Here is a 23176-nt window from a genome sequence, read left to right as displayed (position 1 = left end):
CAAATATTAATGACTAAACCAGGCAGTCTTTGTTTTAGTGAGCAGAGAAGTGGCCAGAGCAGCTGGGATAACCACAAGTTCATACCTCAGCACTATCAAGAAGCAGAAAACAACTGCCAAATAAGTCAGATATGACACTTCAAGATCTAGTCACCTGCTGTTTTGTTTTGGTGAGGGAAGACATTGAGGCAGTGGCTGGGAATGAAATTTTTCTTTGCTGTCAGAAATAAAAGGAATTCTTTTCTGTAAGCATGAACTAAGTAGAGCACTGAACAACTCTTAACAGCAGATCATCCCCAAATTCAACCAAAATTCCTCACATCTTCTCCAGAACTCCTACTACTTCCAATACAACCCTGGTAGGGACTCCTGAATCTCACTTATCAGTCCCAAAAACTAGGAAAAAAAAGGGTTGTTAGCTTAGCCATCTGCATTTGGAAGCAAAATGCTCAGCTGCAGGGCTTCAGCATTTTTGACAGTAAAAGTAAATTGCAAGTGCAGTGATCAGCCGGTGAGCAGCAGTCTTTGTGGAATTGGTCACTCTTTCAGACTGAACATAGAACATATAGGGTAGCTTACTGCTTCCCAAATATCAAATAAAATTAAAATACAAAGAGGACAGCCTAATTGTGACTTAAACAGTGGAGTAAAAGAACACAGAACAAAATGTGTCAAAAGTAAGAGGCCTTTTCCCCAGAAAATGATAGAGTTAGATGTTGTAGATTTGTTCAGAATAAAAGGAATGCAGCAAGTAACATATTCTACCTCTATAAAGTTTGGGTTTGAGCAATTGTACTGAAATGCAGTGTTTTGAATGCAATATCCAAGTATCACAATAATCCATTAATACAGAGCAATATGGCTATTATTTTGTCAAAATAAACTACAGAATGGAGAAATCTTAGAGGCCTAAATTGCTCTGGGATTTCTTTATAGCCTCTTTGCAGAAATACTAACCCAAAACATAATGTGAAAAAAGCAGCAACTAAGGACATTCAGACAGAATGTCTTTCTTCATTCCCAGGTGAACAGAAAGCTCCATGACTTGTGTCCAAATATTTTGAAAGCATCAGCAAAAAGGAGTGACAAGTATTAAAGACATCACCTACCTTCCATGATTACATGAACTGTATCAGATTGAAGAAATAAAACTTTTTTTCCCCCTTGCTATGGTAGTTATTTTCATTCCCCTCAACAGCAATCTAGTCTTCTATAGATGCAGTGGCATTTTAAAACCTGAAGTGTGAAGGTTATGAACTGAATTAACACAAAGGGCAAAAAATAATTTAAAAAATGTAGTACCAATATTTATACAGCAGTTTAACAGGCCATAATCATGATGAAGTCTGTGTAATTGTTTGTGTATATGAAGGGCTTCAGGGGGATGAAAACTGTAGTAAAATTTGATGTGCCTTTTAATCCCTGGATGAACTGCAAGGCCCTGCTTGCAGGAATAGTTCCTGCACTAGGAAATGCTGTTCTGTCACTGGGAGAGATTTGCAGGTGAGGCTGCCCAGCCATGTCTGAGCTATGGATGCCAGGAGCCCTGCCAGGCCTGTGTGTGGGCCAAAGTGCCACTCTACAGCCTGGGACAGAACCACCCCTACACCCTGCCCTTACACTGCACTGAGGGAAATCCAGGAATACCAACAAAACCAGAAGAGTGGTGCATTCAACAGGCTCCTCGGTGTGGATAGTGGAAGGAGCAGGAAATGTGCAAAATGTGCCTGCTGTGCTGCTGGCACCAGAGAGGGACATGTGAGGCTGGTTCTCAGGAGGCTGTGGGATGGCAGGAAAAGGCTGGCATGTTGCTGTGCTTCCGCCTGCCCTCCTGGGTGTCAGCTCTCACCCAGCAGCACCCCTCTCTCCTCGTGTCTGCATGCTGGGGGACTCGGTGCTGCCTGCACTTTCATGCTCTGCTGTTATACAGCACAAACAGGGAATGTTTTCTGCTGAGGCAACAGTCAGTACAAAGCAACCAGAAAGACCCCAAGCAAAAGCCACCCAGAACAACAAAAGAGAATTCAGAGTGCACAAAACAAGTCTACACTATTAACAGTGTTGTGAATAACTTACCAGCCTTTTTCTACCTCTACCCTTTGAGCTTTAGTACCAAAAGGTATTAGGAAGCATTTAAAACACCTCATCTTAATTCTAAGAGGCTAAAAATCTTAATAGAAATTGCATATGGAATTCCTTTTCTTTTTTAAGCTTCAGAAATGCATGCTTTGAAATCCCCAGTGCTCTTGCATCAATGTGGAGTTGACTAAATGTAGCAAAGAGCAAAGGTATTACAGGGCAGATTCTTATCTGCTTTTCATTACATTGTAGAGCTGCTCACATCTGTACCATGAGTTCAATGCTTGAACACAAACTGTTACTGTCTGACAAAAACTCTGCACCATTTATCAAAGAGCACCCAGCCAGATTTTCAAAAGCAAGTTTTTTTAACTCCAAGAAGAATGTTTTCAGACATAAATTGTATTTCCCCAAGCCAATGCCAGTACCCCAGCAGTCCCCACGAAGACAGGTAACATCACACCCTACCCGTAGAAATGATGCTCCTCCGACCGCTTGCTCTGTTCCCTGCTCCGTCTGCCTCAGAGTGCCCAGATCAGATCCTGCCCCGGAGAAAAAGCAGAGTCAAAGGCTTGTGACACTCAGAGCCGAGTCCTGGAGCCAGGCTGCAGGAGGATCAAGGAGTACTGGGCTGAAGCAGCATGGATGGGAGATGTATCAAAGTATACTATTGCTCAGTCATCACACATAGGTAACTGAGAGCATCTCAATTTGAAACTGCTGGTCACCATCTGGTGATAAAATATGGAGATGCCAAGTGAGTTAAAGTGAGCTTGTGCATACCAGCATATTTTAGTTACACTACAAAATGAAACCCATCATCACTTTCATTCATACTGTGGTGTCTGTCCCAGCATTGCAGTTTCATACAATTTGTGTTAACTTTTTCCCTCCTTAGCTTCAATTACAAGTCAATTTCATCTTTCCATCACATACACATAAACATAACCTTCCAATTCAAGACACTTCTCATACGAAAGGAAGTTAAGTGCAAAAGAGAGCAGCTGAGACCTACAAAGTCATGCCACTCCTAAAAACAGGCACAGAAGTCAGGCATTGGCATGAATTTGCTAAATGATGCAGAATTAAAGTGTTAAAGGAAAAGACAGGAGTCTGGCCCTTCCCCTGCTTCACAACTCTTCAGTGTGAATTACAGAATCCTAGGAGAGCAGCAAGACGAGGCCTAGCTGACCTTTAAAACAATGAATAATTTCCTAACATGGTGAGATGTTTTAAATATACGTAACAGCTTTAAACACCCAAAGCGCTCTCCGTTTAATTATTTTTGCTACATCTGAAATATTTGAGGAAAATGTAGATGATATCTCTAATTTGTTAATTACCAGCTGGCTCCTACCATGCATTATTAAGCTACTGTGGCAGTGACTAATGCCTCTGACAATACTAAATTACCAACAACACCTTGTGGAGGAATGTGACCCAAGCAGCCTAGAAAGGACTACCCGCAGGTGTTTATTTTCAGATAAAGATGGTTTAGTAACTCAGGCATAGAGCAGTACCACAGTAATACCCAAGTCTAGAGGAGGAGGGCTGCACCCCAAACCCCACATGCTGCCTACCCCATGAGCACTGCCATGGGAGTAACCTGGAGTAACCCAGACACCTGCATCCTGCTCCCTGCTCATGACACAGATGTGGAGGAGGAAGAGCACACAGGGTTTTTCTCTGGAGGTCCTTTAGCTGCAGCCGTGGCTCCTCACTCAGTGGCTTGGGCAGGGGTGCTGGATGTGCAGAGATGCACCTCGCACCCATGTCTGGGACTCCTCCACTTCCAGCCCAGCAGTCCCAAAGGCTTTGAAACAAGGAAGGTGAAGACAAAGGAAATGTCATTGCCCACAGAAGGTCCCTCTGCACAGCTGCAGCCCAAGCACTGCCCTTCTCCTCTCACCTTTGAATATGAGTCTTTTCTTTTTTTTTTCTCCCCCCACTGCTTTTTTTTTTTTTTTTCTCTAAGCACTTTCTGCCAAATTGGTTAATTTAACTAATAACATTACAGCTTGAACAGGAACGTACACATCTTAGTCGTATGTGTGTGAAATAACAATACTCCCCCTTCCAAGTCCTCCTGGAGTGGTGAGGAAATCCAGTCTTCTCTTGTGCATTTGCATTATACACTTGCTGAACAAACCTATTCTGCTGTAAAGAGAAGGGACACATTTTCTTCCCTACTCTAAGTAGGTCAATGAAAACATGATGTTGTGAGGATGAAACTGTTTTCCTCCATCTTCTTTCCCCTAATGGCAGTTTCAAATCATTCCAATTTAATTATGTTTCTAGTGTGAGCATAGTAACACTGTATAATTATTAACAGCTGATGTATTGGTGGTCCTAAAGTCTGGGTTTGTGCTTTTTTGTGGGCTTATTTTAGCCTTAGATATTTACATGCAGTTCCTACACATGGCCCATCGTGGCACAGTTAAGAAAAGCCTGCAAAGAAATCTGGATGTGAAATGTAATGCATTATGAGGCACAAGAATTTAACACTCAGCTCTGAGACTGACGCTGAGCTTCTACATTAATGTGATCTCCTTTTTAGGATGACATTTTGACTATCACCTCCTTTAAACCTGTGACCAGTGAACTTGCTCTGAATTAGCACTGGCATAAACAAAGCCAGAATATTTCCAATGGAACTACTCCAATTCATAGCACCTGGAGACTTCTCTGAATGCATTTCATCAGGAGGGATTATCCAGTAGCTGGAGAAACATTCAACTTCCAGCTATAGTTATCTGAATACTAAATGCAAACTAGCTAACTAACTAACAAATACTAAATGGCAATAAAAAAACATTTTGGGGGAGAACACCCTTCTCCTCAATGAGAAACAGGGCAGAAATTACATTACACTAAAGAGAATACGTAGTGCCTAAAGTATTATCAAAAGAAATGATAAAAAAAAAGGATGTTGCTTTTCTACTGTCTATTTGAGAACAGATGGTGTAAATTAGTTTTGTTCACATTATCTGAAAAAAAGAAAAAAATTAATTCACCTCATGTAATGCCTGTTGCAAGCTCTCACTCACCCACACAAGAACTCCAAAGGCAGGCCCCCTTCTGCAGCCAAATGTCTGTCATAACAAAGGTTACACGCTCTTACAACCCACTCCTTGTATCCTTGTCCTGAAAACAACAGGCCTGCCTAGGACAGTAAAGCTAAGCACATACAAGTGGACATCACTCTGTCCTCAGTGTGAAATTTTTACCCTATGAAACCCCGTGACTTCAAAGGAAACTCGGATTTCATCCAAAGAATCCCATTACATATTTCAGATTTAGGATGGACTGTCAAGTGCCAGCTGACAAAGTGATGTCCCCAAGTATTTCAGGACAGTGATATTTGAGATGAAATGCAAAGCCAGCTGTTTATGCCTTATCTAAGGAACATTTAAAAATGAGGAAATTATATGATGATTAAGTGTCTCCTCCACCTCAGCAAAACACATTCCACTCGGCAGAGGTCTTTGCAACCAGAATTTAGAAGGAATGTCTGTCATTAAAATAATTCCATGAGCAGTATTATCACCAGTATCATCAAATCATAGGGCTGGTAGAAAAGATATGTAATCCACCTCCCACTGTGAAACAGAGTCAGATACATTTTGTTCATGTTTATTAAAGTCATTGCTAACACTTCCAGTGATGGAGACTCCACAAGATCCACTGGCAGGGTATTTTGTGGATAAAACTTTCGTAGGGCTTACCTCCTCTTGTTTCGTTTTAGATCCATTTCTCTCTGTCCACAGCACAGAAAAAAAATTACTTGCCCAGTCTTGGCAACAGCCTGTACTGTGCTGTCTGTGCTGAAAACCTGCCTTTCTCCTACTCACTCCTCAGCAGACTGCTCTTCCTTAGGCACAGAAAACTTAACCCTTTCAGGGTTTCCACCTGGGCTATGTCCTATGGCTCTCTGGTCACTTTTCCTGCCCTCTTCTCCTCATTCAAAGTGGTCAGCATTATCTTCAAGAGCAGCACTGCAAACTGAACACAGAACTCCAGCTGAGCGCTCACCAGTGTGGAGATTGCTCCCTGCAGGCTGTGGGCCCACATGCAGCTCAATACTGTGCTTTCCTGTTTCCCCTTTCTGTTGTGCAACAGCTCAACATTGCCAATCCACATTCAACCAGGGATCCACAGCAAACTCTGTCCTTTCCTGAAGAACTGCTGTCCCACTGACTGCTCCCCAGCCAGTACTTGGTGACAACAGTACAAGGACACAGCTCAGTGAACCTTCTGCAACTACACACCACCACTGCAGCCTCTGTGCACCTAAGAAGATAGAAATGCCCTTGCAATGCTGATTCACAAAAGGCACCAAGTTGTGGGTAGTTTATCAGCAGCACTCCGTGCAAAACTGCTGCAAAACACAGTTTGTGGGATACACCAAGGACTGGGCCTTGGTGTTTTGCATAGTTTGCATAAACTTCCCCACTTTTTATTTGCTCTATCTACCAGGAGCAGGGTGGAAAACCAAGTAGAACTATTTTTCCAAGGCTGAAATACCCAATTTTATGTCCTTGCTCTGTATAGAGCCCGTCAGTATAGGCAGTCAAGCCTAGTACAAGCCCAAGCACTCACCTACAGTGGTGCACAACAGAAAAAGGATAGGACCAATGACCTGTGAAATAGGTATGGACAGACCTGGCTAGGCTGGGGTTCCTTTCTGGCAAAGCTTGGTTTCTCTTGGACATAACACAATGGATGGCTTCTTTTCTACTTCAGTATTTGGCAAAAGCTCAGGCTTTGTGCACAAGGAATTTATTTTTGCTTCCTGTAAATGAGAGTGGCATGAAAAATTATCTGTCTTGTTAGTTGATGCTTTTTTCACAGAGAATACACTGTTCCAACAAAAGTGGATATTAAAAAGAGTAACAGCAAAGATTAGGCCTGTTCAGTCCAAGTTTCCACCAAATTGAGAGTAACTGCACATGACAATCAGCCACCACCTATTCCACCTTCCATGAAAATGTACTGTCCTGCAAAGAGCTCATATGAGCCTGGGACTATTGTTTTTCCAAAAGTCTTTAATCTTTAACACTTTTAATTCTATTTAGGAATACATTACCAGATTTAATGCAGGTGAAAAACTTGTATTTTGGATTCTCTTCAACTATCCACTACCTTCTTTATTTATTTAACTGTATGATTTCTGAAATCCTATTTACTATCACCTAGAGTCACATAATTGCTATTTGCAATTATCATTTTAGCAAGTTTCCTCTGTTTACCCCCACTTCCTACTATAAAACCATTTTTTCAGTTGCTCTGCTAGATTTTATGGCTGAGCTGAAACTTTACATATCAAATATCAGAGCGAGGCTGAATGCATTATATACACATTTTCAGCAACTTTCAAAGCCAAAGTTATGGAAAAGAAAGAGTTTCACCTTTAATTATTCTTTTGCTGAGAAGCCTTCATTTCTCCATTGTTTCACACACAAAAATTCTGCAGGCAGATACAACAGTTACTTTCCTGTCCCTATCACCCAACAGACGCTGAGTTTATTAACAGAAGTCACATTTCATCCCCAAGGATGGCTCACAGGGAGCCTTAGAGCTCACAAGGGCAAGTGATTGCTCTGGCAGCTGAGGGTCTGCACCTTTGCTGATGACTCCTGTTTTGAGCTGATGTGGGTCCATGGGAGACATGCTTGGGGGGGCTCCTTGCAAGCCTCACACAACCTCTTGTTTTTGAAAAATGTGTCTCCTCCAGAAATTTCCTCCCTGAGACTCCCTAGGCAAGCAGAGGAGATGGAGCAAGGACTGCTGCTGAATTTCCACTTCTGAATGTGCTGCCAGCCTGGCCTGCTTGCTGTGACTGTGTTTGATGGGTCACCCAACTCTACAGCTGGAATCAGGGGGAAGACAGCTCAGAGCTTTGGATGAAGAGGCCTGGAAGGTGGCAGAGAAAGAAAGATGGGAAGCGGGGACACAGAATAAGTTGTAGGGAAAGTAATATGATAGACAGCATTATCAGAAGTGGGGGTTTTAAGGAAAAAAATATGGTTTGTTTACAGAATAGCCTGGCAGAGAACATAGCTTGACTCTCAGCTTTGTTAGGTTCTCCCTGCATTCCTGCACCAACCAGCATAATACAATTTATAGCTGCATTAAGCTGATGCAATTTATTTTCCCCAATGAGACAGGGAAACTGATCCAAATTTTAAGAACAAAAATAAAATCATAAAGCACTTTGCATTTTGTTAGATCTGTCTGGAAATTTTTTCGATCTGTTTGGAAACAAGATTGTTGGTGTATACTCAAAGAAAAGTTAAGTATTTGCTATCATAAGAACAATTAAAAATATACATCAAATACCAAGACAAAGGGCTGGCCAGCTCTCCTAGACTGATTTTTCAAATAGGTGAGAAAGCTTTCAGTCATACAAGATAGTTAGGATTCTACATTTAAAATGTGACAAGATTTCAGAATTATCAACTCACAAGGTAAAAAACGATTAAATCAATGTGTTGCCTTCATAATTTAACATATTTTTTTTAGAGGTAAAGGTAGTCATTCTCAAGTCAATTCATAGGAAAAAAAAAAGAATGATCTAAAAGCAGGGAATGGCTTGTATTTCTGAACACAAATTATACAGTAGGTCTCTTAATCCAATATAGATGTATTGTGAATTAGAAAGAAACAGGGGGACAGAAACTTGTGATGGCCAAATAATCATTGCTTTATAAAAGTGGAAAGAATCAAAGTGTTCCCTGATCTTCTTCCAAGGACAATGTTGCACTAAGAATGAACATGCACTGCAAAGGTAGTAATTACTAGAAAGCACATACTTCCGTTACAAGAGGAATTTTTAAAATGTAGCAGGAAAGCCCAAGATTACTAATTCTATTTGCAGCTGTTACTTGGTAAAGAGTACTCAAGGACAACTTCACTCCAAGCATGTTCCTCTGTGCTTTGCCTTTGCTTACTTTCATTGTGTTTAAAAAAACTAGTCACAAGTTGTCATCAAATTGCTTTGAAAGTCTACTTGCTGACGGACTTTTCTGTCTGTTTCATTTTTCTCTCCCATTTTTTTTTTTAAGGTTCCACTTAGTGCAAATTTTCTTACAAATTTACAAAGAGGCCAGACTAGTGTTATCCTTACCATAAAAAGAAAATAGGAATGCAGCATGTAGGTAGTACTTTTCATCCCTTGATCCTGGAGCACTTCACAGAACCAGGCAAGTATCACCATCATGGCTCTCAGAATGGGATACACCAAAACCCTCTCCTCCCTCCATGGCTTGACAAAGATCACAGGCACAGAAGCTGACTTGATCCCTCCACTGCCCCAGGCAAGGTTATGTTCAGCAAACAGCTATCACCACAACAGCAAATGAATTAATAAAGAAAGATTCATCATTTCCACTGCTTTCCTATCTCTTTATTACACAGAGTATAATCCCCAAATCAACTTTTAGAGCAAGAGGCCACATAATTGGTTCAGACACAGGAAGGAGACAGTAAAACTCAGTTTCCTGTAACACCCCTGGCCAGGAATGAGGGTTTTTCAAGACTGTTAGGTGTTGGGCATTCTCTCAACTACCACAGCTGCAATTAGATGCATTTTTAAGCATCCTATTAGTGGGAAGTATCACTGTGATTCCAGGTAAATCACTGCATAACATAATAATTAGCCAGGAAGTCCTTTATTCCCTGATACAGCAGGAGCCAGAATGAATAGTGAGTGCAGGAGATCCAGTATCACTTGGACAGGCAATTTCCTTGGGCTTCAGCTCTTGGGCTCAGAGGTGATAATATGGCTGCATATGACGTAATAATTGCATTAGTTTGGGGGTTGGGTGGGTTTGTGGTTTTTTTTTACAGAATTACAAAATTACAGAATTGAGGTTTTCTACAGTGTGGTGTACCATACAGACTGTCATACTCTGCCAAAACAAATCACTGGGAGAAGAATCAGAAAAGGAAAATAAAGAAAATTGTATCACTATAAGCTGCTTCTTTGGAGCTCAGAAAAACACCAGCACATTTTCAGGGAACTGTGGGGAAACAGTTCTTAAACTCCTTACCAACCAGCTCCTAATGACAGTTCCATTTTCTTATTTATGGCAAAATGACCTCTGCAAAAAGCTTGAAGATGAGGCTAGAAGCAAAGTTTTACAAAGGCAAAAAAGATTGTGACAGAAAGAAAATGGAAACTATGTACAGTAACTAAAATCTAGCAAGGAGGTATTTTTAATACCCATAAGCATATCCTTGCTACTGGTTTTAGCATGGTTTGCAAAGAAAAAATGGTAGGATCTATTAAAGGGGAAAAATGCTGCAAACCCATTTTCACCTTAGAAAGAACAATGTTCTCAAACTCTCATGACAAAGTCACAACAAAATGGTACAAAAAGGGAAGGACACAACCAGCCTCCTTGAGAAGGGGACATGCTACAGCAGTGCTTCTCCCTAGGAGACAGCAAACAGTCAGCTCCTTGGAGCAGGACAGCATGGCATATGCTGACAGTGCTACTGTACCAGCATCAGAGCAGCACCTCAACCACTCACACAGCTCCTAAAACCAGGAGGCACCAGCTCCATCAATGTTCTGACCCCTGCTGGATCCCCCTGAAGATTAGCACCTTCACGATCTCTCCTCTCTCCGAAGCAGCAAGAGGCAAGGGCAGGGGACAGGCTCCCTCTCACTGTCCCATCCCCTCTGTCTCAGCAGCACTTCTCCATTTCCCCGTGTAGGATTATAGGGGGTTTTGGGAAAAGTGAGGAAGGGAAGGGAAAGCTGCAGTGAGGAATGAAGACCAGAAGATCAAGTGTGTCACCGCCCTAGCAACACCTTGTTAAAAAAGCCTTTTAGAAAGTGATGTCTGCTTCTCTCTCCTTCCTCCCTCCCCACTTCCCAAGAAATCCTAGTCACCTAAGGAGCACAAGGCTAGTGAGGGAGAATGGGGCAGGGAGAGGAGGGCAAGTAGAGGAAAGAGGTTCTAGTCCTTGTGTCATGTCCTGATAAAGCCACCACACCCTTACCCCTTACCCAAAAACCTCACTCAGTATCACACTGCTGTGTAGTACCATTATCACTGAGTGCAGTACCACACAGACCCTAATCAGGAAAAATTCACCCTAACAGCCGGCCAAGGATTTTCCACTTCAGTAAATATGCCAACATTATAATAATTTAGAATTTGTATCAAATACAACTACATTTTCTGTGGGAAAATATCACTTTATTGAACATTTTCCATTTATTGCTTGGACAATTGGAAAATATTATTTCAGGTGAATTAGGCAGAGCAGAACACTTTTAAAAGTCAATCTAATACCACAATGTAGTTCTTTACCCTAGGAACATCCTGTTCCGGGGTCAGATGCTCATTCCCTTCCAGGAGCGAGGTTTTGCAGGCAGCTTCACTTCCCAGAATTCAAAGCATGTTTCTTTGTGACAAAGCTCTCCAGTGCCTCTTGGACATTTAATTATGGTAGAAGGGTCTCAGATAATGAAATGGGAACATCATGCTCCTGAACTATAACTTCTGAAAAGCAATACACTGTGGTAGGGAAATGCAATTAAATTTTGAACTGACTCAGGAATTTCCCATGGAACATTAATTCTATTTTCTGCTCACCTCTGAATGTCAGTCTATTTTTCTCTTTCAGTTTAGGAAGCTTATAAAAGGTGCAGTGAACCCCTACTTCTAAATCTGTAGATTCTCCCTCCCTCCTTGGGGAGGCCATAGCCATGGGAAGAGTGCATCTGCAAACAGAAGCCTATTGTGTTAAACCTTATCAGAAGCGGTGCCTAGCCCAAGGAACTGCTACCTAGATACCCAACACAGAAAAATAATAAAGGTATTTTCACCTCCTTCCAACCCCTTCTGGTGTGCAGGGGCTTTGAGAGCTCACATGACTTGCATGAAGCTGCACAGGACCTTGTGCATGAGTCAGAAACTAACCACAACTTCACCAAGACTCACTGCAAGTTTTACTCATCTTGACATTTTTTGTCTCAAAGGTCTTCCACTTCAATACCTAAGTAAATATTACAATAATTCCTTGATGTAAAGCAAAAAAATTCTTTTATGTAAGCAACTGTTGGCCTGGAAACTCAGCCCAGGACTGAAGCATTGAGCTAGTCAGAGTTACTTAAAAGAACACCCAGCTAGTACAAACTGTAAATGAACTGGCTTGGATTTCGTTTTTCATCCCTACATCTGTTTTTTGTGCCAGACTTACCTTAAAGGTTATCTATCTCTTTCTTCTCCATCCCCTACACTTAATCACACAAAAAACACTTCACAGCAGATTTGCTCATCCAAACACACCCAAATGTTTTGCAAAATTCAGGCAAGCTGACCAACAGGGATTAACTCCAGCAAATGCCAGAAAGATACCAAAAGATACCAGACACATCATCTTTCCCTGAAACAGAGGAACTGTTTCTATTTTAGTTCACCCACTTTCACATATTGTGCATGACACAGACTGCCATTATATGCATCCCTTGAGCAGTGATATCCATAACCAAAAATGTCAGGCGTCTCAGTTATCCGCAGACAGCACCTATTTCCTATGGTTATTATGGGCAGTACTAACACGTCAGGAATTCTGAGTATGTTTGGGGGAACTGACACCAGATCCTAAGTTAGGAGCTCCTCTACTATGAGTGTAAAACACACATGCCCAGAAAAAATGGTATAAACAATGCTGACATTTAGACGACACACACTCAAAGCCCAGACTTGGATGAAACTCTCAGACTACAAGTTCTTGCTATATAACAAATAGTACATCTAACTTCCAAATGAGCTGCTGTATTTCAAAATTCTTTTGGGTACAGGAACACCACAACTTCACTAGAAATATTTCAGAGACTGCCTGAAAAAGACATTGATCAATGAGGCAATGTATCTGCCAGACACTGAAATGACTTTGGATAAGTTCTAGAAAGAACATGATAGCCTGAATTTCCTTTTTTTTTTACTCACAAATTCACTATCTTAGTGAGGACTACCAGGGAAATGCACAGATTCTTAAATTACTGCTAGAAGGACTTTGTTCAAAGAAAAAGATAGCCAAAATGTTTGTTGTTTTTTCTTTAAAAAAAAAAAAATCAACCTCCCAGTAAAAGCATTATTTGGGAACAAACAAACATGAAGGTTAAACTTAATTAACCCTGTGCTGTGATCAAATTCACCCATGAGGAAATAGTTTGTAAATTAAACCATTGTCAAACAACCAAGCAAACATTGATTACATCCTCTCTAACGTGGAAAACAACTTGCTTTTCAACTTTGTAATAATAAGCAACATTTCAAACAGCACGTCCTACTAACAAAGACCAAAGGTATATAACAAAAATCATCTGCTAGGAACACAGCACTCCAAACCATAATGGCAAAATAAAGCCCAAGACTCCCTAGGTATGCCAAGAAAAGTTAACACTTCACAGAGGAATAAAGTTCAAATGCTCCATATGGGGAAAACGGGAGACTAAATCGCCCGGGGTAAGCATTACTTAAGTATCCATCTCATCCTAGAGGAACTTCCAGAGTGCTTTGAAGGCAGCAGGAAAGCCCAGAGGAACCACCCCAGCAAACGCAGAGGCAAGCTTCCTACTTACCCCACTGTATGCACCATGATCTCTTTTGCCACCTTAGTAATTCCCAAGAATCCAGAATGATGTTACTTTTTTAGGGAATATTACAGCTGCTAGAGGAGACAGAGGCAAGCTGACAAGCAGAACTTTGCGAGAAGCCAGGCAGAGAGGGATGAATTTAAACCTTGGCTCAAGATGCTGTGTATTCTGCGTCTATCTTTAACTTCTAAATGATTTGGTTTCACATTCCTCTGAAGTCCTGCTGGCAGATGCCTTCGCGGAGCTTTACCAATCGCAGGCACCCTGCCCCCTCTCCTCCTCTATCCCTCCACCTCCCTCCCTCCCATCCTCCCAAGCTGCCACTCCACCCCCATCTGCCCCATCCCCACCTCTCCTCACACTCACACACACACACACACACGCACAGAGGGGTTGGCTGGCAGGATTTCACGGGCTTCCAGCCCCGGCTGCCCGCCCACGTCTGAGGGAGCCGCCCGCCCGCCCGCCGGGCACCGGGGCCAGCGGCCCGGCGAGCAGCGCCTCACGGAGCGTTCGGAAATCGGGGCAGGTAGCTGGAATCACAGCCTGTGCCCACTCTGCCAGGGTCCCTGAGCCCCAGCGGCACTGAGCCAGCCGCGGTCCTTAGCGGGACCCCCGGGGCGCATCTTCCGCAGGGGAGCCCGGGCAACACGGGCCGGAGGGCTGGGCAAGGCAGCAATCCACGCACCCGCTGCTGCACGGAGGGTCGGCAGAGACACATCTACAGCTTACAGCACTTCTGACTGCACAGACAGCTTTATGGAGAAAGGACATTTTAACAAAAAACTCCCAAAAAACTCTAACCCAAAATAAAATATATAATAAACTTCGTACCAGATCTTGACTACGAAGCTTTTAAATTTCACTATTAGTCCGTGGCTCCTTACCGTAACAATGCATTGCAATATTGTTTAGACTCTGAAGTAACTAGACTACAGATTAATGATAGAATTCTAGGTGACTGAAGTGGGGGAAAAACCCCTTCCATGTAACTCCAAAAGTCAGTATCCCTACCAGAGGTTGCTAGCGTTGACATAAACCCCTGACTCTTAAAATCAGCGTTTTGAAGCAGCAGATTTTAATGCTCAAATGCATATTCTGTTGAATACTGCCGGCCATCAAGTCTGCCTTATCTCAGACATGGGTGGGAGCGGAACAAGCCACAAGACTTTATGTAAAACGTATGAATTATTGAACACTTTCAGTTGCAACAGGAAAATACCAATTGCCAGTCACACCAATTCAAACAGAATAACCTGGTAAATGTGTCTCTTTTCTTGGAATCTTCAGCCTTTGTCTGAGCTGCTGCCAAGAGGGGGTTGTAGGGATGCGGCCAAGCAAGCAGTGAGCACAGGTTGGGGCAGAGGGGGTAAAGCCAAGCTGTGCCCAGAATCCCTTGGCTGAAAACATGGTTTGAAAATGCCTTGCCAATGCCCAATTTCATGGAGCATTACACTTTTTAGAACACCAATGTTGAGAGGCTGGACTGATACAGTAGTAAAAGTGATCAAGCATTTACTTCAGGCCAATGAAGGAAACTGGTCAAACTTGGAAAGGCCTCAAGGGGAGGTAAAAAAGTCAGCCAAAGGGCTGTATCATAGGGAATATTAAGAAAGTCTCCACATCTTCTGCCTGCTTGATAACATGCATAAAAATAAGTGTGTTTGAGAATACATATAGCATATATAGTCAGATAAAAAATAGTAACTCTACAGTAATTGTCATGATCAGTCTGCATACACTGAAAGGCAAGAGCTCTTCTTAACCTGGATGGAGGTCAGGTTTGTGGGCCTGGAAGTGCTGCCAGCAGCACAGAAACATTAAATAACAAATCAGCTGACAACTCCCAGAAAGTTGAAAGATTTCTTTTGAATCACTAACATTTGTTACTATTAGCAAAGCCAGACCCCATTATGTTCAATACCTGCCTTCCAGAGTGTGTTAAAACCTCCAGCTAAACCTGCCATGGACTTCCCGACAGATGAGGAATAAGTCACTTCACTGCTTTTTCTCAGGATTCCTGATACAACAGTTCAGGACATTTGTCCATTACTCAGGTTGAGGAGCTGCAGGGAACTGCAGGAAAGCTGCCTTGTCTGGCACTGCTTTCTGACAGAGCCACCTCTAACACTGCTAGCTTATAAATCCCTCAGAGCACAGAAAATCAGAGTCAGAGAATTCCTGTTCAAATGGTGCAACTTCATATAATGCAGTATGTACATCAAGTCATTTTTTTTCCCAACTGTTTGTAAAGATGTCAGCCTTGAAGGGCAGACAACCACCAGAAGCAGAGACTAACTGTTAACATTAGGTTTTAATAAGTACGGTGGTGCTTAAGATGCTCAGAGAGACAAAAGAACAAAGAAAAGTCTTTGTGCCTTTGTGGCTGAGGGCTCCCTTCTAATTAGGGCAACAAGGAAGGAAGAAAGAAGCTCCCCGTGGAAGAAGGTGTGATGGACAAATGTGGTGATTCAGAAATGAAGTCATGAACAGGAAGGATTAGGACTGAGCTGTTTATAGGACTTCAAACTACCTCTAGAGAGTGCTTAAGTGTAAGGGAAAACAATGGCAGGGAAATCCACGGAAGTACATCCACGCTTTTATCTAAGCTTCTGCATTTCCCTTAGTAGATATAGAGGGAAAAGAGATTTGGCTTTGAATCCTTTAAAAGGCCACTGGTTGCTTCCCATGCCTCCTAAGAGGGTATTTAAAAACCTAAGAGTATGGGGAGGGGAAGAGCTTTGGAAAATGATGCTGAAGTTACTGGGAAACCTTGGATGTCAACCTGGACAGCATGATCCCAATCCCATGAATGAGAGAGACAGAGGTCATATGTCCAAAAACCGTATCACACAAGCCAAAGGAGAAGACAGGTGTTCAGTTTCCTCAGATGAAGAGCTGTGCAGTAATACCAGGGTCTAATGTGCAACATAAAGTGTACAGCTGCAAGATTTACCACTGCTGTGACGGAATACTGCTCTCCCAGCAGGGTCTGCTGCTTTTAGCCAGCATCAGGTGAAACACATCAGGGACTTCTGTGGCATTGGATTTGAGATCTATGAAAACATATTAATAGTAAGTTCTTGTGGAGGAGTGGGAGCTCAAGTTGGAGCTGGCAAGGGAGCGGATAAGGGAGTGGCAGAGAGGGGAGAGTAATTTGGTACCAGTTACAAGTGTAAAGAGGTAACATGTTTGGAGCCATGTGACTTCCTACCCAGTCCCAATTTAGCCAAGTGCCTAAGAGGCATGATCTGTCCCTTCATGTTTAGCTATTTTTAACACGCACAGAATTTGCTCTTTGTCTCCCCTTGTCTGTCAGTGTCTTCAATTCATTAGTCTTGGCAGTCTTAAGATTTGGGCTTACTGAGACAAGCAACATCTTCTACCCTACAGGCTCAATCTTTCTAGGTCTTACTCAAGAGTATTTCCTCCTCTTTGGCATGATCTTGTTAACCTCTGCAGATATTTCAGCACAGGTTTGTCCAAGAGTAAGAGCTCTGGAGTAGGGACTGTAATTGCACTGGCAGGCATGGAGTTCCTGCCCGTCACAATGGATTCAGCACTGTTTATTCAGTATTACTCAACCTGCACACCCCTCATTGCCCCAGCTGACCTACAGCCAAGCCTACGTACTTATACCCTCTACAAAATGATCCAGCACGTGGGGTTTGACCAAATGTTGATCCACGTGCTGCTTCTCTCCTGCCTACCACTTTTTTTTTTTTTCCTTAAAGAGGGGGGACAGCTATTGCAGCAGTGGGGACAGGGTTCTCTTGGTGGCAGCTCCCGAGCACCCACTCCCTTGCTGCCCCCCACCACACAGCCTCCAACATAGCAGGATACACCTGCCCTGGAAGGAAATGCAGGGGATGGACATGGGCTCACCCAGGGCAAAACACTACCCTGGTCTCCCAGTGTCTGGGCACAACACTCCTGCCCATTGCCATAGGGCCCACTGAGTAATGGCAGACAGCTCAGTCACTGAACGTGTTTAGATGGGTTAGCTCTGCTATTTGTAAAACACATGCAAATTGTCTGAATTCTTAATAAGCATTAATAAAGTAAATGGGGAATGCACTTAATGTGTACTCCATGACCATTTGTGCAGCAACAGAGGATTTTCTGCGCCAGCTTTTCTGTTCTTGATTTCCATGTTTCTGTGATTCAAGCCACGGGGAAAGAAGGGAGATCATCCTTGGTCACAAATTGAAGCTTCAGGAATAAATCATATTTTCAGTCATTGCATTTGACTAAATTAAGAAAAAATCTATTCTTTACTTTTAAACATGTCTTTCTTTTTGCTATGTCCTGTATACATTTGGTAAGAGATTTTGGTATGAATACATGGCTTAAACCAGTATTTATCATCATATAGAAATAAGTATGTCACATGTACAGGAGCCAGGATATGAAGACTTTGGCTTTATTTTTGTACACAAGAACAAAGTTTTAACATTAATTATCAAGAGTTAAGCAACTTTTGAAAAACTCTGTGCCCTTGCCTTTACCAGATGCAATTTCAAGGTCAATTGAAAAGTACCTAAGGGAAGGACTAGAACAATTCTGGTTCCATTTATCTTTACACTAAATACAGGAAAAAGACTAACTCTTTTTTTGTGCAGTGCCCAAACTGATCAACAAAATTAGGATCTGAGATATAATAAAATTAAGAGCAACTTTTAAAAAATGAAGTTTCGTAGGTAAATGGATAATTTTACCAGACTGAAAAATATTTTTCTAAAAAGAAATAAAAAACAGGTAAACCTAAGCCCACAAAGTGCTGAGGCCTGGAAAAGTCTTTCTGGAACTGGTAGTGCTCCTGGATAAATAAAAATAAATAAATAAATAAATAAATAAAAAGGCTGCTTTCAGACTTTCTAGTATCATCTATTATTTGTCCTCTACCTGAAAATGCTGAACTTTCAAGGTTTGAAGTAACAGTTATAGTTCATTTAGGTCGCTCAGTGAGCAGTGCACCTAATGAAGATTGTCTTCCTCAGGATTTATGATCCTCTGCTATTTATTGCTTCCAACAACAGTAATCCCTATTTCCTCTAAGCTCTCATGACCACTTCTGCCTCTCAGGACAGGAGAGCTGCCCACCTCCATATCCAGCTTCATGCAGCCAACTTGCACTGCCCACCTTCACAATTATCCTTTTAATTTCCCCAGGCCTTCATGATTGTTCTTCTAGATACTGCCCTCAGTTACCAGTATTCCCAACTCCCTTCCACTTCCACTTCTGTATTTTCTCCCTACCTGTGGAAAAAGCAGCAAGCAGGTTGTGCAGCTCGATTCAGAGCTGTGTGTGCTCAGTCTGAGCAGCCAGCACCGGTGGGAGCTGCTTCAGGAGGGGAATGTTGCATGTCCTGTTCTTTTTTTGGGTTGATACCTTGGATTCCACTTCAGGAGAATCAAGGAGATCAGTATAGCTGAGATTTCTTTCTAGGTGTTTAATTTAGCAGACGGTGTCTAGTGAGTTCAAAACTACTGGCTGTGGCCAGGACTGTGAGACAAACAAACATAGCATGACTGTGTTCCTTTAAAAAGCCAAACTCTGAGAATAAAATAAACAAACAGCCCACATGCCAGTTACAAAGATTCATGACACAGTCTTTGCTCCAGCAGAAGATGCTCTTTGTCTCCTCAATGATAAGAACCCTCTCCTGCATTAAAGGCTTTGTCTGGTCTAACTAAGTATACAAAAGGTAGCACACAGTGCTAATTAACAGAGCTGCATCCTGTTCTTGATCAGGAAGAGTGAAACGTTTGTGAAAGTAAAGATCACAACGCCAAAACTTGTCACAACATTCACTTGAAAACAAAGTCCTTATTCCTGAAATTATTATATATTCCTGAAATTATTATATCTTGATATTTTTGTTATGGAAATGGCTCTGTTTTCCTGCCTCATTGCAGTGCTAAATTTTGCACTGAAATTGGTTTCCAGTAAGTTATTTTACAAAAATGCCACAAATGTTCTCTCTTCATATTTGCCTGAACAGACAACCCCAAGTTTTTGTGGCAATTCAGCCACTGTGTAAAATGTGCATGCAGGCAGACATGACTGCCTGGAGTGGCACAAGCACTTTTTCCAGAACTGGAAGAGGATAATCAATGAAACAGATTCTATGTTTAATTGAGCTAAAGGTAGGAACAATTCCCTTTCATTCATCCCACATCCCACCAAAAAACTCTCCTGCTCTCAAACAAAACTCATTTTATTTCACCCTTCAGATGAAAAACTCAGAAAAGCAATGAAATTACTTTTTTTTTTCCTCCATAAAGAAAAAAATGCACAGCAAGAACATGGAAGGAGGCGCGGAAGTCTCAGAAACTGCTAATGAGAGCTGGAGCATTAATATATAGGCCACCACCACCAGGAATCCCATCAGATCAGTTATGTAAAAGCCAGCAGCGCCTGACTCGCTCTCTGAAATGCACCATTGCCCTGCAGGGCTGGGGGAGGTGTCCCTCCCTCCCACACAGCCCTCGCCTTCCCTGGGCTGGCCCACGGCAGCCGCATCCCGCGGGGGATGCCCGCACACCTCAGGCTCGGGGCACAGGAGGGAAGGGAGCGCAGATCGGCCCGAGGGGCTGCGCTGGGCACGCAGGGTGAGACAGCCCGGGAGAAGCTTGTCCTACTGCTCCCTCTGCTGTACCCATCCTGTGCAGAAATCCCAAACGCCAGCGCCGAGAGCAGGGATTTGGGGGATAAGGCACGGCAGCTCTGAGCGCGGCCTGCAGGCAGCACAGGCCGGGGGAAGAGGTGAAGCCGCTGGTGAGGAGGCAGAAAGCGCCACCACACTCGGGAGATGGCACGGCGCGGACCTGTGTGTCCCACCCAGCCAATCTCCTTGGCTCTGTACCTGCCAGGGCTTCACTGGTGCTCCCAGAACAGGGGAATAAAGCCTCTCCTTGGCACCATCACCTTGCTTTGGGACACGTATTTAGACCATGAGCTCATCTTAGGATTTGGATGGGTGTCCGGATGAGCCCCAGAGAAAGGCCCAGGAAGCTCCCTGGGCAGGGCAGCAGCCAAGTCCCACATTAGTTGTGGGAACCCAGAACATCCCTCTGGCTGTCCAGGACGGCCAGGATCCCTGCCAGGGGGCTCAGAAGCCCTGGCACGGAGCCCAAAACACCTGTGGTTTTGATTATGACCCGTGGAGCAAATTACCAACCTTATATGAAGATCAGCAAGCCACAACAGTTTGGGTAGAATAATAGTGAGGTTATCAAGGGGTGGAAAAGCAGATTTTAGGGTTTCTGGTATAGGGGTTCAGGAGGCAAGATGGAGGGAACTGGGTGTGTCCAGCCTTTCTCCTTCTTCTTCTTGGCCTCCATCTTCTGCTGTGATGTTGGCACTTTTAGATTGGTTTAGAGTAGAAGCTCACTGTCTAACATAGGTGATAGGTATTGGAAATTAATTGTAAACATTGTATACATAGTTTTTGGTATAAAGACACAACACTGCCTAGGGGGCAAGCAAGTGCCTGGAACTGTCCTGCTGGACGGACCTCCTGCTGGGCAGGAGAAAATTTTTTACCGATAAGACACAATAAACAACCTTGAGACCAAGAAATGAAGAGCTCTGACTCCTTCCAGCATCGGGCTGGGAAAAGAGACTTTCCAACTCTTCTTGGGGTCACTCTGACCAGCTAAAGATCCCAACAATTAGGGAATACTGGCAACACCCCCAGCAAAGGGGGAAACCACCCCAAGTCATGGTTCCAGCCACATCTAAACAACAGGAAGCACAGGGAAAAAAAAAAAAAAACCAGGAAAGGGGAAAAGTGGCTTATGGTAATGAAGTCAATTAATCATGTGGTAATTAACAATCTGATTGTTCTAGAGAATGCTTTTTTTTCTTAACCAAAAACCACCTGAACACAACTGCAGTCAATAATTCCACCCTGTAACCTTATTTCTTAGGGCTGAGAATTTGGCAGAACTGGATACCACCTATGGAAGACATTAGCAGCTACCATGAAAGCATTTGTTTGAACACAGGGAAAACTTGTACCTCAAGGAAAGCACATATTCTCAGACGTTCAAACATTACAATGTGCTTTCTGCAATCTTCATAGCAATATTTCAGTTACTCCACACTTTCCTCTTAGCACTAATTTATGGAAATCCAAGCTAGAGAAGAAACCGTTTCAAAGGAAGAAATGTCACTCAAGCACTTTTTCTCTAAGAAGGTGTACACTCATGAGAATAGAGAGGAATGATAAGAAGAATCAGCACCTTCAGGGAAAGTGGACACTTTCCATAATAAAAGAAGGGACGAAAGGCTGGAGTGCAAGGTTAGGGCTTTGAAAATTCAGCCATACACTCATCTTAAACCTTCTGGAGAATCTAAGGAACTTTACACAACTTGAACCAGAAACAAAACAATCATTCCTAATAGCAATATGAGACTAAAAAAAATTAATCAGTGAGTTCCAGAAAGGCAGTGTTAACAGAGAAGACTGAATTCACTTTTTTTCTCCATGCCTCAACTATTACTCCTTCCTATATTACAGAACATCTACCAGCTAATGAAAATACGGGAAACCAGTCTTTATGATATAGCACGGTGATAAAATGAATTATATTTAAATGTCAATGGAATCTATTAAATAGAGCAAATTTGGAAGAAATCCATTCAGTAATTTTAAAGTTGTGAATAATTAGCATGGCATTTTCAAATGCACTTGATCAAATTCATGACCTAATTCTGCTCTAAATTCTTTCATTTTAGTTTTTGCAAAGCTATATGAGCCATGCAATACTACAGCAGTATTGGAATGCTGCAGCAGTAGTGAGTCCTGCTGAAAAATTCTACCCTTAAATGAATGACTCCAGCAAAAGAATGGGACATGGCAATTTGGGACAGAATGAAGCCCATTCTTTTCAAAGGCAGCACTCCAGATTTTCATAAATGCAAACAAATGCAGTTCGACCTCAGAACTGACACATGTACATAATTCCAACTGCCTAAGTTATATGGCAAGAAGAAGCTGGACTGGAGCTGAAATATAACAACTTCCAATGGAAAACAGATACTGTAAAACATTTTATCTGTAGAAAGCCAGTAATAATTACAGATTATTTTGACATTGTCCCTGTTAAGTTTCTTGATGAACAGCCACAAATATACCACGTGTGAGGCACAGAGACTAAGCACAGGTCTGGTCATAACCTCACTGTCAGATGCCACAAAGCTGCTCCTTTTTATAGCACCTCCTTCCATCTCACTGAATTCATCATATTTATCCCCAAATTAAAAAAAACAATTACTGGGTTTTTTTCCCTTTGTTCAGAAAAGCACATGCTTTATCCAAGAGCCTCAGACATTCCAGTGTAAATTATTTGTACTTCTTGCTACAGAAAGTCTTGCTCCAGGACTTTGTGACAACACTGACTACCTGAGGGAAATCAAATTAACAGCAGCTGAGACAGAACTATTAAAGGCATGTTTTCCCCTATGTACAG

The 23176-nt window shown here is 42.5% G+C and overlaps 1 protein-coding gene across 4 annotated transcripts in view; it reads right to left on the bottom strand.

Annotated features, from left to right (window-relative positions):
* DTNA (dystrobrevin alpha) overlaps nucleotides 1–23176 on the bottom strand; it is a 223917-nt gene that overhangs the window by 167017 nt on the left and 33724 nt on the right. For 2 of the 4 annotated variants that reach the window (XM_071419057.1, XM_071419049.1), the window contains exon 2: nucleotides 2548–2621. The exons of the other annotated variants lie outside the window; for them this stretch is intronic. The gene's annotated coding sequence lies outside the window, so the exon portion shown is untranslated. The remainder of the gene's footprint in view (nucleotides 1–2547; nucleotides 2622–23176) is intronic. 4 annotated transcript variants of the gene reach the window in all.

Source organism: Agelaius tricolor, unplaced genomic scaffold, assembly GCF_023055355.1.
Source record: "Agelaius tricolor isolate 1412-34295 unplaced genomic scaffold, bAgeTri1.0.p SCAF_2, whole genome shotgun sequence".
Lineage (NCBI taxonomy): Eukaryota > Metazoa > Chordata > Aves > Passeriformes > Icteridae > Agelaius > Agelaius tricolor.
Note: the sequence above shows the minus strand (reverse complement) of the source record. Positions and strands in the feature narration are given on the sequence as shown.